Here is an 18,238-nt window from a genome sequence, read left to right on the forward strand (position 1 = left end):
TTTTCCCCTGGTTTAGTGCATACCCTGAAATTTTTCCGAATATTTTGGCCTCTGACTCAATAGTAGGCATAGCCAAGTTTGGATTAGACGTAGCGATGGCAATGTCATCGGCATAAGCGAGGGTTTTTGTTAGGTAGCCTTGTGTCGATAAAGGGGCTATATTCCTGCTGCCTTCTAGTCTGCGAATAAACGGATCAATATAAATTTGATTTGATTTGATTTGATTTGGACTTGTAGAGCGCATGGCTGCCCTGGAGCGTCCCAGCGCTAATCCTGATCTGAACCTGGTGAAACTCAAGCGAGAAGCAAGGTTAGGGGATGGGAGGGAACAACAAGGTTTTAAGTGCTCTTCTAAATTTCAGGTGATCCGGTTCCATTCGAAGTTCTCTAGGGAGGGCATTCCATTTGTTTGACACGTTCAGTGAGAACCGTCGGCCTCCTGTTCGTGCTTTCCTCACTCGTGGGACAATGACCAGATTTTCTCCATCCGAGCGTAGGGCCCTGGTCGACTTATAAGGTCGGATCAGTCCTCTCAAGGCCGGAGGGCCTTTACCCTGCAAAGTCTTATGTGCAATGCAGAGAGACTTAAAAGAGATCCGCTCTTGGATGGGGAGCCAGTGCAGGGCTTTCAGCAATGGCTTGGCTGAGGCCCGTCTCGGCGCCCCCATCAGCAGCCTGGCTGCGGCATTCTGAGCTCGCTGAAGAGTGTTGATGGTGGCAAGAGGGGCTGCGAGAAAAAGGGAGTTACCATAATCCAGTTTGGACAAAATCAAACCCTGGATTAGCAGCTTTCTAGATTGAAACGGAAGGAGAGGGAGGACCTTCCGGGCTGCCCGCAGCAGGCCGAAGCAGCCTCCAACCACTTTCTGCGCATGGGTCTTGAAGGTCAGTTGGGGTTCGAACCAGATCCCTAGGCTTTTAATTTGCTGCTTGGGGGATGGAGGATCTCCCTTACAGGCAGGCCACATCTCAGGGGGCAGAGAGGTGAATTGATTGCCTAAGAGCATGATCTCCGTCTTAGATCCATTTAGTTTGAGTTTCGAACTGGACATCCAGGAGGAAATGGCTGTAAGACAGTTTGGGAGATCGACCGGGTTGCCCTCATGTTGCGACAACGAGACGACGAGTTGGGTGTCGTCGGCATAGCTAATGGATTTGACCCCAAATGGGGCTATCACCTTCTCCAACGGGGCCATGTAGACATTAAACAGTGTGGGGCTGAGGGAGGAGCCCTGCGGCACCCCACACTGCAGAGGGAAGGCCTCTGACATGGACCCATTTTCCCAGATCCTGAAGGATCTCTCCTCCAGGTAGGACTGCAACCATTTGAGGGCTGATCCTGTAATGCCCAACAGGGCCAGGCGTTGGGCCAGGACTGCATGATCCACAGTATCGAATGCAGCACTCAGATCCAGGAGGATCAGAGCTACTGATCCCCCTGAATCCAAGATGCATCTTACCTCTTCAGTCACCGCCAAAAGGGCGGTGTCTGTGCCCTGACCCGGGCGAAAACCAGTCTGGGAGTCACTGAGGAGATGGTTAACCTCTAGGTACTCTGAGATCTGCTTATTCACCACTTTTTCGGCCACTTTGCTCAGTCCAGGTAGGAGCGAGATCGGGCGAAAATTGGCCAGATCGGAGATGTCTAGTCCTGGTTTCTTTAAAAGCGTTTTGACTCTGGCCTGTTTCCAGCTCGGGGGCACTATGCCCGAGGATAGTGACGAATTAAGTAGCTCAGTGGCTACAGGGGCAGTGATGTTTAAAGTTTGCTTTAGAATGTGCATCGGGACTGGGTCTGAGGGAGAGCCGCTTTTAATAGTGGAAAAGGTATTACAAAAGTCTTCTTTTGATATAAGACTGAAAGCCTCAAATTGAGGACAAGTAGGGTCAGGAGAGGGGGTCTCAATGAGTTCAGTGGTAGAGGATTGAGGAAGGCTATCTAGAATTTTCCGAATTTTAGTATCGAAAAATTCTGCTAACTGGTTGCATCTCAGTACTGGATCATTCTGGACCAGGGAGGGAGCTGGGACTTTCAGAAGCATATTCACAATTTTGAATGTTTCTCTGGAAGAATTAGAAGAGAGACGAATTTTTTCTTCAAAAAAGGCAGGTTTGGATTTTTGCCGTCCTAGTTTGTAAAGTTTTAAAGCTGCTTTGTATGCAGTTTTGTGAATAGGTGCCCAGTCTTTGCGCCAAGCGCGCTCTGCTCTTTTACACTCTTTCCTGAGTTCTCTTAATTCAGGCGAGAACCAGGGGGATTTGAAAGAATTGCTCTTTTTAGTGCAGAGCTTAAGAGGCAGAACCGAATCCAGGGATTTAGTGAGCCAGTCTCGAAAATTTGTATCCGCCTGTAGAACATCAGATTCTATAGGGGGTGCAGATTGTTCGAGAGCAGTTGACAGCTTCTCTACTGACAGCCTTGGCCATGGCCTTTGAAGCGTATGGGAACAGGGGACCTTGGTTCCTCCATGGTAAAATTCCCATGAAAAGGGAACTAGGAAGTGGTCTGACCATAATAGGGGCAGGGGGGGTTTGGCTGCGAGCTGAGGAATGTTGGAAAAGATCGGGTCCAACAAATGACCTTTATTGTGGGTGGCTTCCTTATTTGCCAGTTTCAGGTCAAAGGAGCTAAGGTTGGTGATCAGCACAGCCCCAGGATTGTCCTTGGGGTCGTCGAAATGTATATTCAAGTCGCCCAGGATCAGAAAATTCGGGGCCTGAGAGGCATCTGATAAGGAGATTTCTAAGAGGGAGTCAGGGGAGTGTTTTAGACTCCCCGGGGGTCTGTAAATGAGAAGACCTGACAGGGAGAGGGTAGGTGAAAGCTGAATGTTAAAGCTAGCACTTTCTGCATCTAAAATTCCACCCTCCTTCAATCTGCAGGTCAGAGACTCCCGATGAATTATGGCGAGTCCCCCCCCCATACCTTTATCTCTGTTCAAACATTGGATATTGAAACCACTGGGGAGCGCCGAGACAATATCGAAGTCTGAGTGAGGGGATAACCATGTCTCCGTCAAGAAGAGCAGGTCGAACTTGCTATCTTCTAACAGCAAGTGGATCTCGATCGCATGCTTCGGCAGCGATCTGCCGTTCAAGAGAGCCATCTGCAGGGTTCTGCCCACCTTCTTACCAACCGACTCCCCACTGCAGGGGGCCGGACAGGCAGGGCATCGGCAGAATGGAGGGCTAGAACCAACCCAATGCGGGCATCCAGGGTTGCCCGTGAGTCGAAGTGACAATAGTTCCTCCTTAGAGAACCTTATGGGTCCAGGGGGGAAAACGGGCATAGTGGCTGGCCCTAGGCCCGGTCCGGCCCGGACGGGCCCAGACGGGCTTGCCTCTGGCGCGCCTCCGGCGCGCCATCGGCACGCCCGCTGCGCCCGCCCGCTGCGCGGACGGAAGACGGACTTCATAAGTAACGTCCGGGCTGTAATTCGCCCGACCGCTAGAGCGCTGACCGCGTTATTTCCGTTGCAATGGCGGCCAAAGTCGTCGCCCTTTGCAAGACGGTAAATTCAACCGAAAAGGCCCTAAAATCGGCCCCCGGTATGTAGGAATGAGGTGGGAGGAAGCGCCCTGCTGTAACAGACAGCGGGAAAGCGGGGAACAATTACACAATAAATTTCGAAGCTAACACAATTTTAGGTAAAATGTTTTAATATTTTCCTTAAAAGAATAAAAACAGAATAGAGTGCCTAACTCCCGGCTTCCGCCTCAGGAGCGCTTAATATTCACAGGTGCAAATAGCAAGACGAGTTACTAACTGCCTGCTGCTCTTATACGCCCGGGCTGTAATTCGCCCGACCGCTAGAGCGCTGACCGCGTTATTTCCGTTGCAATGGCGGCCAAAGTCGCCGCCCTTTGCAAGACGGTAAATTCAACCGAAAAGGCCCTAAAATCGTCCCCCGGTATGTAGGAATGAGGTGGGAGGAAGCGCCCTGCTGTAACAGACAGCGGGAAAGCGGGGAACAATTACACAATAAATTTCGAAGCTAACACAATTTTAGGTAAAATGTTTTAATATTTTCCTTAAAAGAATAAAAACAGAATAGAGTGCCTAACTCCCGGCTTCCGCCTCAGGAGCGCTTAATATTCACAGGTGCAAATAGCAAGACGAGTTACTAACTGCCTGCTGCTCTTATACGCCCGGGCTGTAATTCACCCGACCGCTAGAGCGCTGACCGCGTTATTTCCGTTGAAAATGGCAAACAACAATGGGGAACAGGGACATCCCTGCCTAGTTCCTCTCGTAATTATCAATTCTTTAGAAAGGCAGCCGTTAACCATTACCATGGCCCGTGGATTGTTATATAGTTTTTGGATAGCGCCACTTTCCAATGCACATTCCACCCTCAGTGTCCCACCTCCCACCATCGCACACACTGTGCCACCCATCCCCACTACCACCCTCCCTCCCTAAAACCAACCCCCTCCCCCAGCCCTAAAAACGTCTCCAACCCCTCAAGGCCTAAAAACTACTCTGCCCCCAGTCCTAACACTACGCCTATGCAAGAGCCCAAAAAACGACCCCACCCCCCAAACCCGTCCCCAGCCCCACTTACCTCTCAGCGTCCTCTCCTGATTCTTCCTGCTCCCGAGCTCACCCATTCCAGCAGCAAGACCGTGCACTGCCCAAACCACACGTGGTTAAGGCATATGTGTTGTTAAGACAAGTGTAGTTCCACTTGCATTGTAGGGCACTTGTGGCTGAGGCTGCGGTGTTCCGACTGTTTCCCTTATTTTAGTACTTTGTAAAAAAAAATCCATACTTATTGACACATTGAACAGCAAAATTGCCTCCTACTATATACTGTTACTCCTACAGCAACACTACACACTACTATGGTGCACTGTTATTTGTCTGTATATTAATTACCTTCCTTCCTTGCATGCAGTTATTTGTCCTTCAGCGCCGTAGAGGGCGAAGTCTGGAGTCTGTACTCAGAAGGTCTCGAAGTCAATTGACTTCAGCTTGGTGTCCGTCTCTGTGAAGCCTTTTAAGTTTGGACTTGGAAATTTTTCTAGAATACAACCAATGGTCCAAGACCTGGAGGGCACAACTTGGGGGTTAGGACTCACTGCATCGGAGGCCATTATCAGGATCCAGGGCAGGTCCAGTTGGTACTGGTCAGCTGGGCAGGAGCAGGGCAAGGGGCCTCTGGAAGTGTGTCCTGGCCCTGTAACTCAAACTGGAGGTCAGCCAACTGACCATTAGAGTTAGAATGTGGGCCCTTGCTTCAAGGCACATGGGAACAGTTTTCCTTCAGGTTCTTCAGGCAGCAGGGAAGTCCTTCTCATTTTTCACAGGTTCAGAAGTGTTCTGAGGATTGGTATGTGTGATCAACTTTTATGCCTAGATCCCACCTGCAGGTGGAATGCAAGGCTTTGTCCACACACTAAACACATTTTGGTCAGTTCCTCACTGAGTTAGGTGCCAGCATGACTAGAGAGAAAAAGTGGAGGCAGGCCTAAGTGTGAGCTTCTTCTGCCAGTGACTAGGTAAACATCTTTTAAAGCTCAGGCAGGGGCAAGGTACAGCCACTAGGCCATTCTGTCAAAGGTGGAGTTCGTTTCACCACTCTCAGGCTCTTTTCACACTGTCTGGGAAAAATGCACATCTCACCACAGGGAAGCCATCAGGGGTCACGTGATAGCTAAGGGTGGGCGTAGTTCGCGAAGTAGCGCTATGCAAAGCTACGCGATGTGCACTTCGCACTACGCGAACTTCACGTAGCACTACGCGAGCTGCGTAGTAGCATGTTCGCACTGTGCAAGATGTGTTTTCAATGATTGCACAGTGCGGACAAGCATCCGGCACTGTGCAATCATTGAAAACTGCATCTTGCACAGTGCGAGCTGTAGTGTTCTGCTGCTCGAGTAGATTATTACTCAAGCTGCAGCTTTCTCAACGCAAACTGGTAGTTTCTCATTGCGAGCATGCGCAACCACTCACAATGAGAAACCTTACCTCCCCGCGCTGAGAATCTCGCCGGGATGTCATTTTGCTTGCTTGCGGTCGCGAACATGGCGTTCAGGACCGCGAACAAGCAAAAAATGAGCGCTGCACTACGCTACGCTGCACTACGCGTGTTCGCACTGTGCTAAGTGCAGCTCGCGTAGTGCGAAGTTGAGCAAAGTTCGCAAACTCCGCGAGCATAGCGTAGTGCTTCGCCCAAGCCTAATGATAGCTGGCCACTGGCAGGAAAGTCTTTTGGGTAATCTTAATAGTAATCTAAAATACAACTTAACTATTTAAATGGGTTTTAAATTACTATTGAAATGTCTCCTTGAACCATTTTTCTAGCTACTCCCAACATGAATGTAGCACCTTTTAAAGATAATAGTGTAAAACAGTATTAATCTATGTGGGGGGGAGCCCTGCCACAGTGTAAAATGACAGCAGAGGTTTTTCCACTGCCAAGACATGCAAAGAATTACATATACATGTCCTACCTTTTAAATACAGCGGCCCTTGCCTTATGGGCATTAAAGGCCTACGTTAGGGATGACTTATAAGTATCAAAAAGGGAAATTTCGGCCATGAAAAGGTTTGTTTGGCAAGTCAAAATTTCAGTTTAAAACTGGACACCCAAGCTGCAATGGCAGGCCTTGAGAAAGGCTTTACAGTGCTACTTTAATGGGTAGCACAATGAATGCAGCAGTCTCCTGGTAGCATTTATTGTACATGCCCTGGGTACATGGTGTACCATATACTGTTATTAATATTATTATTCAGCATTTTTGGAGCGCATAGCTACCCGAAGGCATCCCAGCGCTAGCGGCTAGACAGTGGGGGACTAGATAAGATTATAGGGTAGAGTGTTGAAAATACAAGGTTTTGAAAAGATTTCAGAAGGGAAGATGGTGGGGTTCCAATCAAAGATATACTCATTCCTCCATAATCCATGACAGGTTTCACTTTCTTCCTATGATCCATATATGTCAGACGCAGGTAGCCTTTTCTCAGTGCCGCACTCTCTCTAACCAGCACTTTTCCCTGATATAGGCATGCAGCCACTGCCCTATAACCTACCTTCACCTTCACCTCCAGCATTTATTTCAGCTTCATGTTACCTAACTGCTGGCTGCTTTCATGTCCCACTAAATACTATCCTTCCATCATACACCCTTATACTAGGCAATTTCCGCCACTCCATGAAGTTTTTGTCAGGCTCTACGTGCCTCCAGTCTGCCTTTGATGGTGTCAGGTAGATCTCATTTGGGGGTATCTGCTGTTGGGAGATATGTTTATCTGGACTGTAATTTCCTTTTAATATTGGGAGGCATTGCATATACCCTTGGTTTTCTGGCTTGAACATGTGTCTCAGGTTTTTTGGGTCTAGTTGGGGTGGTCTGATGTGTCTGTGCAGCAGCCTGAGTTGAATATCAAGATGTCTTTGTGTATTGTAGGTGCTTGCTATATGTTTCTCCGTGTATGTGTGAGTCTCCATTTGTTATGTATGTCTATAAGGGTGGGGGGATTACCACTGTTGCTAGTTGTTGTTTTTGTATGTGTCCATGTATACATGTATGCAGTAAGATGATTGGTATTTTCAGGTGTAAATCCAAAATATCTAAGTCCCTCTTTTTGGGATTTCTGCAGTGTGGCTTTTTAACACTGCCCTAACAGTTATTGATACCAGAGGAATTGGTGACTCTTGGGGGATGAAATTACTGAATATTATGATGAGTACCCTTGGTATACCTTTAGAAATTAGGAATTCTGTGGGGATCTGGTAATTCTGCACTTTGCTCCCCTGAGTATTCTTCATTTCTCCCTAGTGTGTCACCCGTAGATGTTAGCTGATGAAACATACAGGTAAAATGCACATGATCTGTGAGTTTCTCATGGATTTTGTAGTTCTGATGACCAGGTCACTCCTGGTACTTGCATTCGAAATAAGATATCCCTTGTAAAAAGGTTCTAAGAGTTCTAAAGTGGAGCGTAGTTCTCCACCCCAGGAAGATGGCTGATAATGCATTCTCTTACTCAAAGACATACTTGCCTCTAATCCCAGCATTTGCTGAACTGCAAACACCGAATGTACTGAAGCTACCCAAAATGTGCACAGGGTAAAAATCAGTTCCAAAGTTGAAAAGACTATTGATACACTTATCATTGGAGGCCTATTAAATATGTGCAGACATTGAGCAGAAACCTGATCGTCTATTTGAAAGAAAACATATAACTTGTTAGTCAATGCAGCTTAATGAAAAGAATCCATAATTAATATTAGTAAACACAAGCATCAAGGTTCTATCTGTTCAAATGGATGGAGACAATTCATACATTTAGGAGGCTGTATCCCAAGCCTCCACTGCGCAGGAATTAAAGATCAACTATTAAAGCTCTGGCAAAGCCAATTAAAATGCATCAAGAAAAACAATTTTAAACCTTCAAATGCGCAGCAGTTAAATTTATAATACTTGGGGGGGCATGGTCTGCGCGCCAGGGATAATGGCGGACCTAGTATGAGCTCTGCCGCTACGCAGGACTCTATCAATGTTTTTGTGCCTCTCTCCTTTGTTTTGCGAGCGCTGAGCGACAGTCTCTTGCCTCCAACGATGCAGTGAGTCTTATGACCAATTTTTTGATGTCCGCACATCGTTGTTGAGCCGCTTTCTATTCACGGCAGTTTCACCTTGTCAGAGACGCGAGTGATTGCCATTTTAGGTCGCTGCGCTCGTGTCTGAAGCTCTGACTTGTTTTATGCCGTTTTTGAGGAGGAATTTGCTTTTATGATTACACATCATTGTTTTCTTGCCAGAATGATGCTTCTTTGTGCCTTCAATGTTTAATACACCCGGCTCTTGGCATTTTATGGTGGATTTGGACCCTTGCCCACTGTGCATTTTTTATAAACTCAATGCTTCTCGCTCCTCAGTCTTTCCACCTGCTTATTCAATGGTTTTTGGAACTGATGCTATACTCTCTTCTGGTGGTGCTGTTTTTCTTCTGAGATGCCTTCACCTTCACTGAACTGTTCCTAATCCATGGCACTTCTATCCTGTCAGAGATGCGAGTGGCCACCATTTTGGGTCGCTGCACTCACGTCTGAAGCCCTGACTGGTTTAATGCCGTTTTTGAGGAGGAATATGCTATTGTGCCTGCACATGATCATTTTTTCGCCAGATTGTTACTTCTTTGTGCATTCAATGTTAAATACAACCAGCTCTTGGAATTGTATGGTGGAATTGGACTTCTGCTCCCTGTGCATTGTTTACAAACCTCAATGTTCCTCGCACCTCAGTCTTTCTACCTGCATATTCAATAGTTTAAGGAAATGGTGCTATATTCTCTTCTGGTGATGCTGTGTTTCTGTTGAGATGCCTTCACCTTCAATGAGATGTTCCTAATCTACCGCACTTCTATCCTGTCTGAGACGCGAGCGGCTGCCTTTTTGGGTTGCTGCGCTCGTGTCTTACTACGCTGCTAAGGTTTAGCCGCTTCTGCTTCCTTCATTACTCAGCTCTTTCTTCATGCTCTTGCCAGTAACATGAGGTCTTGGAGCAGTTATCCTGTTCAATTTTTGCCAACATTTAGTTTTTGAGGAACTTTACTTGTGGTTCATTGATTATTACTACATTTTGGAGGATCTTTTCAATCTGATTGCATTTTGAACAAAACCATCAATATAAATATCCTATTTTGGTCTTCCTACGGATCTTCACTTTTGCTACGACAGGTGATCTCTGGTGTAACTTACAATGGCTAATGACATTCATACTGCTAGATCGTCCGTATCTGGAAAAAACCCGAAAAGACCTAAAAATGATCCGCCTTCTCCCATTCATTCCTCACAGAATCCTGTTTTAGACTCTATACTACATGAAGTTCGTGGTCTTCAACCTTTTATGTCCGCGACCAACGAAAAACTAAAACAGATTGAGGAGAGATGGATTGTTATGGAAGGTAAAGTTCTTGAACTGGAACAACGTGCTAGTGACCTACAGGATGTCTCTTCAAAGGTCCCTCTACTAGAACAGGAAATACATAAACTAAAAATCGATACAAAGGACCTTGAAAATCGAAATCGCTGAAATAATCTACGCCTTTATGGTCTTCCGGAAAATGTTGAAGGTCCAGATAAGGTATCATTTCTACAGAAATTCCTTCCAGAACTTTTAGAGCTTCAGTCATCGGTAAATCCCCTCAACATACAAAGAGCTCACCGCCTGGGTTGTCCCAACCCTAACGCTACCAAATCATGTGGTATCATAATTCTCAAATTTACCGAGATGATGCATGTACTGAAGGCTGTAAGACTTAAACATCGCCTCATCTGGTCTGGTCATAATATTTTCATTTCTCAGGAAATCTCCAATGTAACAAACGCATGTTGTAAAGATTTTTTTGCTCTACGCCCTCAAATGAGACACCTTAACATCCAATATGGCATCCTCCATCCTTGTCTCTGCAAGATTACGCATAATGGTCGGTCACGCTCTTTTGATGATCCAGAAAAAAGTAGACTGTATCTACAGAATGTTTCTTCTAATGGAATGGATACTAATAATAGATTCTTCTATTTTTTAGGAATATTCCTTTGAACTCAATTCATATGTTTTAACCCATGATCTTATACTATTTGTTTTTCCCTTACTTAATGAGGTACTCTTTCTTTTTCTCCTCCTTTATACCTGGTACTGAGGTCCTGTCCTCTGGCCTCGCTATGCTCCTATTGTTTCACCTTCTTCTCTCTTTACAGATCTGGCCGCTATGCCTTTGTCTGTTGCTTCTTCTTTCTACTTTCTCTCTCTTCTTTTCCTTTCCCTCTTCTCTCTTTTTTCTATTATATCTCACAATCCATTCTTGCCTTTACTACATGTTTTTTCTCTAAAATTACCTTTATTTGTTTTGCAATGGTAATTGTCATTGGCTTTTTGCAAGTGTATGTTGGTACTGTGGGTTTTTCTGCAACATTTTCCATATGTAAATCTCTTCTGTGGTGTGTTTTTTCTTGTAGTTGTACTCCTGAAGTGTTATCAACTCCATCCGTGTATTACCCTTCTAACCCTCCTTTATGTGTAAGTTTGTTACGTGGAACATCCTTGGTCTTGGGAATCCAGCCAAAAGGCAAAAGGTATTGTCTCGTTTATCCAAGCTTGACTCTCAGATTTCTTTTCTTCAAGAAAACCATTGTACTGAGGCAGAGTCCCTTAAGTTGAAAAGGCAATTGGTGGGTCAAGTTGTCTTTTTCTCCTGCATCCAACAAAAAGGGGGGCATTGCTATATTGATTCACAAATCATTATCAGTACAAATTCTGTCTACACACAATGATGACGATGGACGATGGGTAATGGCAAAGATTGTGGTACAAAATAAAACTTTCGATTTGCTAAATATTTATGGCCCTGTTAAACCAGACCCTAAATTCTGGAACGACATTAAAATTTTACTTTCTTCAGTGGACTGTCCTAATATTATTGTCGCTGGTGATTTTAACCAATGGCCTGACCCCTTCTCTGATAGATTGTCCAAATGTAAATTTAATCCTGATAAATCTCCTAGAGCATTTCAATCGGCCATTTCCTCTTGTTCATTGTACGATGTTTGGAAGACTTGTAACCCTGATTTGCTTAAATATACTTTGTTTTCCAAAGGGCAACACACTCGCTCTAGAATTGATTATATTCTGGTCAGTAAATCCCTGCTTCCTTCTATTCAAACTTCTGAAATTGGCTCCATTTTTATATCTGACCATGCACCTGTTCATGCTGTGCTAGACCTTTCACTTACCTCTTCTCAATTTAGTAGCTGGAAACTCAATATTTTTTTACTATCAGATACTGTTTTTGTTGAAGAAGCTACCACTTTTATTAATGATTTTTTTAGTTCAATAACCCATTGAACACTTCTGTTCCTAATAATTGGGATGCCTTCAAGGCCTCTTTCCGTGCCTTTACCATTTCTTATGTCTCGAAAAAAAAGAAAGTAATGAAGGAAAAATGTAACGATCAATTACAAAGTCTTAAAGAATTAGAACATACGCATTTTACTTCTCGATCACCTTCTGCCCTTCATGAATTGATTAAGGCAAAATCTGCTTTAAATAAGTTGTAGCCTGTAATATTCTACTTAAAATTAAATCTAAAGATCATGGAGGTCAGAATAAAGCAGGTAAGATGTTAGCCAATTATTTGAAAATTAAATCTGAACGTAAAAATATTGGTCCTATCCTTAATGAATCTACTAAAAAATATGTCTCATCAGATGAAGATATTGCAGAGGTTTTTCATTATTATTATAAATCTCTTCATTCTGATGACACTAATCAAAATTTAAATACATTTTTCTCAGGTCTCCCTTCTCCACCTTCTTTACCTGATGAATGTAATGCATTAGAGAGAGACATCACTCCTCAAGAGGTAACTAATTCTATTAAATCTTTAAAAAAGTCAAAAGTCCCAGGACCAGATGGTCTTTCTGTTGAATTTTACACCACCTTTACTTCTATTTTTGTTCCCAAACTTTTGGCACTTTAATATTCTTTCATTGCAGATGCCAAAGCATCTGGATCTTTCATGGACGCTTTAATCGTTATAATTCCTAAGCCTGATAAAGACCACTTCAACTGTAAAAACTGATCAAGTTGGATTTGTGAAGGATAGATTAGCATCTGATAATGCTTGAATGTTTGCCAATATCATTTCATATGGCAACAAATACATATCTCCCATTTGCAGCCCTGTCTTTAGATGCCGAAAAGGCCTTTGCCGTATCAATTGGCAATTTATGTTTAAAACTCTCCAATTGTTTGGTTTTGGGCCTTCTTTTATTTCTTTTATTAAACTATTGTATTCCTGTCCTCGAGCTAGTATTTTTGTCAATAATCATTTTTCCAATTTTTTTCTTTATCCAGAGGTAAAAGGCAGGGATGTCCACTTTACCCTCCATTATTCATCCAATGCCTTGAACCATTCCTGGAGCATATTCGTGTTAATTCGCAGATTACTGGCTTCAATTATAATTCTATAGAAACTAAAATATCTGCATACGCAGATGATATATTGATTTATATGTCTAATCCTGTTGATTCCCTCCCACATTTTTTGAATGAAGTCCGATTATACTCCAGTATTTCCGGTTATAAACTCAACCTTTCAAAGACGGAAGTTTTACCTTTAAACTCCATATGCTACCAATTTATGTTTAATGATACTAATTTTGCCTGGTGTCCCTCAAAAATTAAATCCCTTGGTATTTGGTTTTCTTCATCTCTACCTGCCACAAATAAATTTACGTTTCATGCATAACTCACTAAAATCCAATCACTCCTCCTTACTTGGTCCTCCCTATACTTTTCCTGGTGGGACAGGTTAAATACCATTCAAATGATGATTGTACCTCATGTTTTATACACATTATCTATGTTACCTATTTGGATTCCCATTTCCTATTTTTCTAAAATTAACTCTGCATGTATAAAATTTCTGTGAAACAAGAAACATCCACGAATTGCTCTTAATAAACGTATTCATCCCAAGGGTGAGGGTGGTGTACGTTTTCCAAACTTTAAAGCCTATCACTCGGCTTTTTTGATTAAGCAGTCCTTTGCTTTATCCTACGATTTTCTTTACATTCCTGTTCCCAGATGGATTCTTTTTGAACGCTTATTAAAAGACTTTTCTTTTTAGATTGTAATTTGTATGTCAAACAGCACTTTTCTGTCCAATAACCCTATTTTAAAATATTCCCAAAATCTATTATACAACACATTTTCAAATAATTTCACTCCATTTCAATGTTTTTTAGCCTCCACTATATGGTATAATAAATTTCTTAAATATAAAGGTAAATCATTCTATCACAAAAACTGGAAGGAAAATTGTATTATTTTGGTGCACCAATTACTTCACCAAACTCTATTATTCCTTTTCATGCCCTACAAGTACAATATCAATTACCTGTTTATTGCCTCAATGAATATACCATCATTTTGAATGCTTTACAATCTCACTTAGCCACTTTTGACCTTCCAGCTGATACACCATCTCTTTCCCCTTCCACTCCTCTATACCTCTTATTTCCAACTCCCAGACCTAAAGCCGCTCTTGTATATAAGTTCTTGTGATCAAATGTTATTAATTAATAATCAATTTTCAGTAAAAAACAACAAGAACTGTTCCCAAACCCTTCCCACCGCCCACACCAGCCCCCTAATCATGGCGTGCTAAAGACCCACCCATTTATCCCAAACAAAGCAAAAGAGTCTGAAAGCTCAAGGGCTACAAGGGAGTAATCCCAGGGGGGACTAGGAGTCACTGGCGTACAGCCCATCTGCTTATGGCTGAATGACTGACCCATATTTTGTGTCAGCGTATACTTATTTGTTTGCTGTTTTTACAGAAACAGTATGTGTACAGTACTGTGCTTACGTTGCATAAGGCAATTACCATGCATCAGCATCAAGACATTAGGGATACATAACAAGGAGGACATGTTGACTTAAATTCCCTTCAGAGATAATACAATTTAACAATAGTGGAGGTGCAGAGCATTATACTTATGCTCAACTATAGAAGATTATGGCCCATAATCAGTAAGGCTAGGCCAATATTATGAAGCTCAAAACAACACGCATGCCAATACTGATATTTAGTCAACATTTAATCCATCAGATTACACGATACACTCATTGTGACTGAAAAAACATGTTTTTTCAAATTCCTTTGTCTCAATAAGAAATAGCAAAGTACATTTTTTTTTAAATCTCAATGGTTAACACAAAAGTACAATGACCAATTGTTTCATAGACCACACATATTAAAATACATACATTACATATATTACATATGCTAATTATCATATATATTGAATGACACTAGACATGACGTAGACAACAATTTAATAACTGAGGGTGAACTTGATTGTCTCTTTATAACTGAGACCTGGTTGAAAACCCAAAATCCAGATATTGTGTATGCCCTTCCCCCTGGCTTTCTCATCCAAATGGAAGATAGACAGGAACAACGTGGGGAGGGCCTCGCAATTATCTATCGAGATACCCTGAAATGCATTATAAATGAGCTTCCAGACCTCAAAGGGGCAGAAAGTATCCGGTTCTGTATTCAGGTTCACGTTTCTTTTACCTTTGCAGGACCATTAGTTTATCGCCCGCCATGTCAGCAAAATGGGTTCCTGGAGAGCATTGGGGAGGTACTTAGTAATTTGACCCTCAGGTTCTCGAATTTCACGCTTTTGGGTGACTTAAATCTCCACCTGGATTCTCTCACAGATCCGGGCGCAACCTGTTTTAAGGATATCATGAACGTTCTTGGCCTGCCTCTGCTTACACTGGATACTACACACAGGGCAAGCCATAAAAAGCAGAACGCAAATGGAGAAAGGACTACGACCCCACGCTAAAAAACATATATTGCCAGCTTCAAAAAAGCTACCATCGTAACATATGTAGGACCAGGGCGGCATACTATGCATCGGAAATTCAGAATAGCCACAATGCTTCTAAAACCATCTTTCGCATAATGAAAGAGCTGAGTGCAAAAAAAACTGTAAAAAACATCAATACCTCCCCCGACCTGTGCGATAATCTGGCCACTTTCTTTATGGACAAAATTAAAAAAATCTACAACACGTTTACAACAGTGCCCCACAATTTACCCATTGCCGATGCTCATGACCCTAAACTTTCTGTTATTCCTCCCATCAGCCATGACAACTATCTGAAAGTCTGTGCGAACATCAAATCCGGCTCTCCCGCCGATCCTTTAAAACCTGAATTCTTCAGAGAAGCTGGTGAGCATGTTCTGGGCCCACTCAGAGCCATCACCAACTCGTCCTTCCTTACGGCCAACATCCCCACCACCTGGAAACAGGCATGGGTCTCACCTATTATAAAAAAACCATCACTTGACCCTAGCCTCCCGGAGAATTTCAGACCTATTTCCCTGCTCCCCTGGCCTGCCAAGGTGGCAGAAGCCTATGTCAATTCCATCTTGACCAACTTCCTAATGTCTAACTCCATTCTAGACAGGTCTCAACATGGTTTCCGAGCTGGGCACAGTACCGAGACTGCACTCCTTAGCATCATTGAACATCTTCAGACCATACTGGACACAGGAGGAAAGGCAGCACTGATTCTTTTAGATCTCAGTGCTGCCTTTGATACAGTTTCACACAAGGCACTGCTGTCCAGACTTGAGGAAGTAGGAGTTGTAGACCAGACCCTTGGCTGGTTTAGGGCTTTCCTTGCCGACAGATCCTTTAGGGTCTCTACCCCACCCTTCATTTCGAAGGAATGTCCCGTTGAACAAGGAGTTCCTCAGGGGTCGGCGCTCAGCCCGACCCTGTTCAATGTATATGTCCTCCCACTGGCAGAGGTAGCTAGGAAACCTGGACTCACATTGGTGTCCTACTCTGACGACACCCAGCTGGTGGTGGCTCTAAAAGACGATAATGGCCTGAGCGCCATGAACTTTAGGCAAACCCTCAGTGACATCACCAGCTGGATGTCAGCAAACTACCTTCAACTAAACGCCGGTAAAACGGAGGTTCTGCTTCTAAGCAAAGACACTACGGTCTGGGGCAATAATTGGTGGCCTGAAACCTTAGACCAACTGCCTGCCCCCAAGAATGTGGTAAAAAACCTAGGAGTTTGGGTGGACTCTGCTCTGAATTTTACCCACCACACTAAAATAGTTGCTGCCACATGTTTCGGGATCCTTCGAAACCTTCGGCCCATCCTAAAATTTTTCGACCGCCAAACCCGCCAAGTGGTAGTACAGTCGGCTATTTTATCACGGCTGGACTACGCTAGTTCACTTCTGCTGGGAACTAACGTAGCTGAGAAAGTGAGACTACAAAGAGTCCAAAACGCCGCTGCAAGAGCTCTTACAGGGCTACCCCGGCACAAATCGGTCTCCTCCACCCTCAGGAGCCTACACTGGCTACCTGTTGAAAAGAGGATTCACTTTAAAACCCTCTGTCTTGCTTTTAAAATTTTGAAACTCTCCTCCCCACCTATGTTATGTCCCCTGCTCTCACCCTACGTCCCTCGGCGGCCCCTTCGGTCAGAAGGTCAGAACTTGGTCTTTATCCCCCGCATCAAGTTATCCAGAATGGGCGGCCGCTCATTTGGATACTTGGCCGCCAAACTTTGGAATGGACTTCCAGCTCAAATCCGCGCAATGAATGACCTTTTATCCTTTCGCAAAGCCATAAAAACCCACCTTTTTAACTAGTTCTGTTATGTACACTTCTGGACCTCCTACAATTTTATCTTGCTGTCCCCTGGACATAGGCAGCTAGCGCCGGGACGCCCCTTGGCTGGGGCAGCCGTGCGCTATACAAGCACATCTAACATAACATAACATAGTTTGGACTACATCTGCTCTAATCTAGATACGCTTAATGTAAAGCCCCCTCTTACGCAAACTTGGTCAGATCAGAGATTAATCCCCTTTAATTTCTTAGCTGGTGGTAGTGCTATAGGCAAAGGTATGGTGAAAATATCTCAGCCGGGCAAACTCTGTTCGGAAAATGATCATAGAGCACCCTGATTTTCCTGATAAAGCTAACGAAAGTAGACCCACGATCACAGGAAACCTGATAATGGATAATAAACGTTTTGGGGACTGGATGCTTGAATTACGTGAGCAGTCGGGCCAAACAGGCACTAGCAATAAGCCATGTCACAAGAAAATGTCCGCATCATGGTTCTCACAGTCTTGAAAAGAAAAGCAAGGTGAAGTGAGGGCACTAGAACGTAGGTGGCACAGAAACTATGAAAGCAAGGACCTTATTTTATATAAATCTTCAAGGAGACACTATGATGCATTGATTAAGACCGCTAAAATAGACTTCTATACAGCAGCCATAGAAGCTACTAATAACAAACAGAAAGAGATTTTTAAAATAGTAAATGTCTTTAGAAACTCCAAAATATTGTTGCAGGAAATCCCCCCTTCTCAGAAACCATAGCTGACTTTTTTGAACAAAAAGTTACAGGCCATTATCAAAGACTTCCCTCATCCTGTTTTATCAATCTTAGATGAGGGGACCTTGGGAGGTACAAACACTGCCTGCATGAAGACTTTCATGCCCATCAATTTGGAGGAGACTCGCCAGGCTATATTATCTGTTAAATCGGGTTCTCCTTTCGATCCTTGCCCTCCTATTTTTCTACAAGCCATTGTTGACACAATTAATCCCATCTTTAACAACATAATAAACTCCTCACTTTCTTCAGCAAAGATTCCTACTTGAATGGA

Source organism: Lissotriton vulgaris, chromosome 1_1, assembly GCF_964263255.1.
Source record: "Lissotriton vulgaris chromosome 1_1, aLisVul1.2, whole genome shotgun sequence".
NCBI lineage: Eukaryota > Metazoa > Chordata > Amphibia > Caudata > Salamandridae > Lissotriton > Lissotriton vulgaris.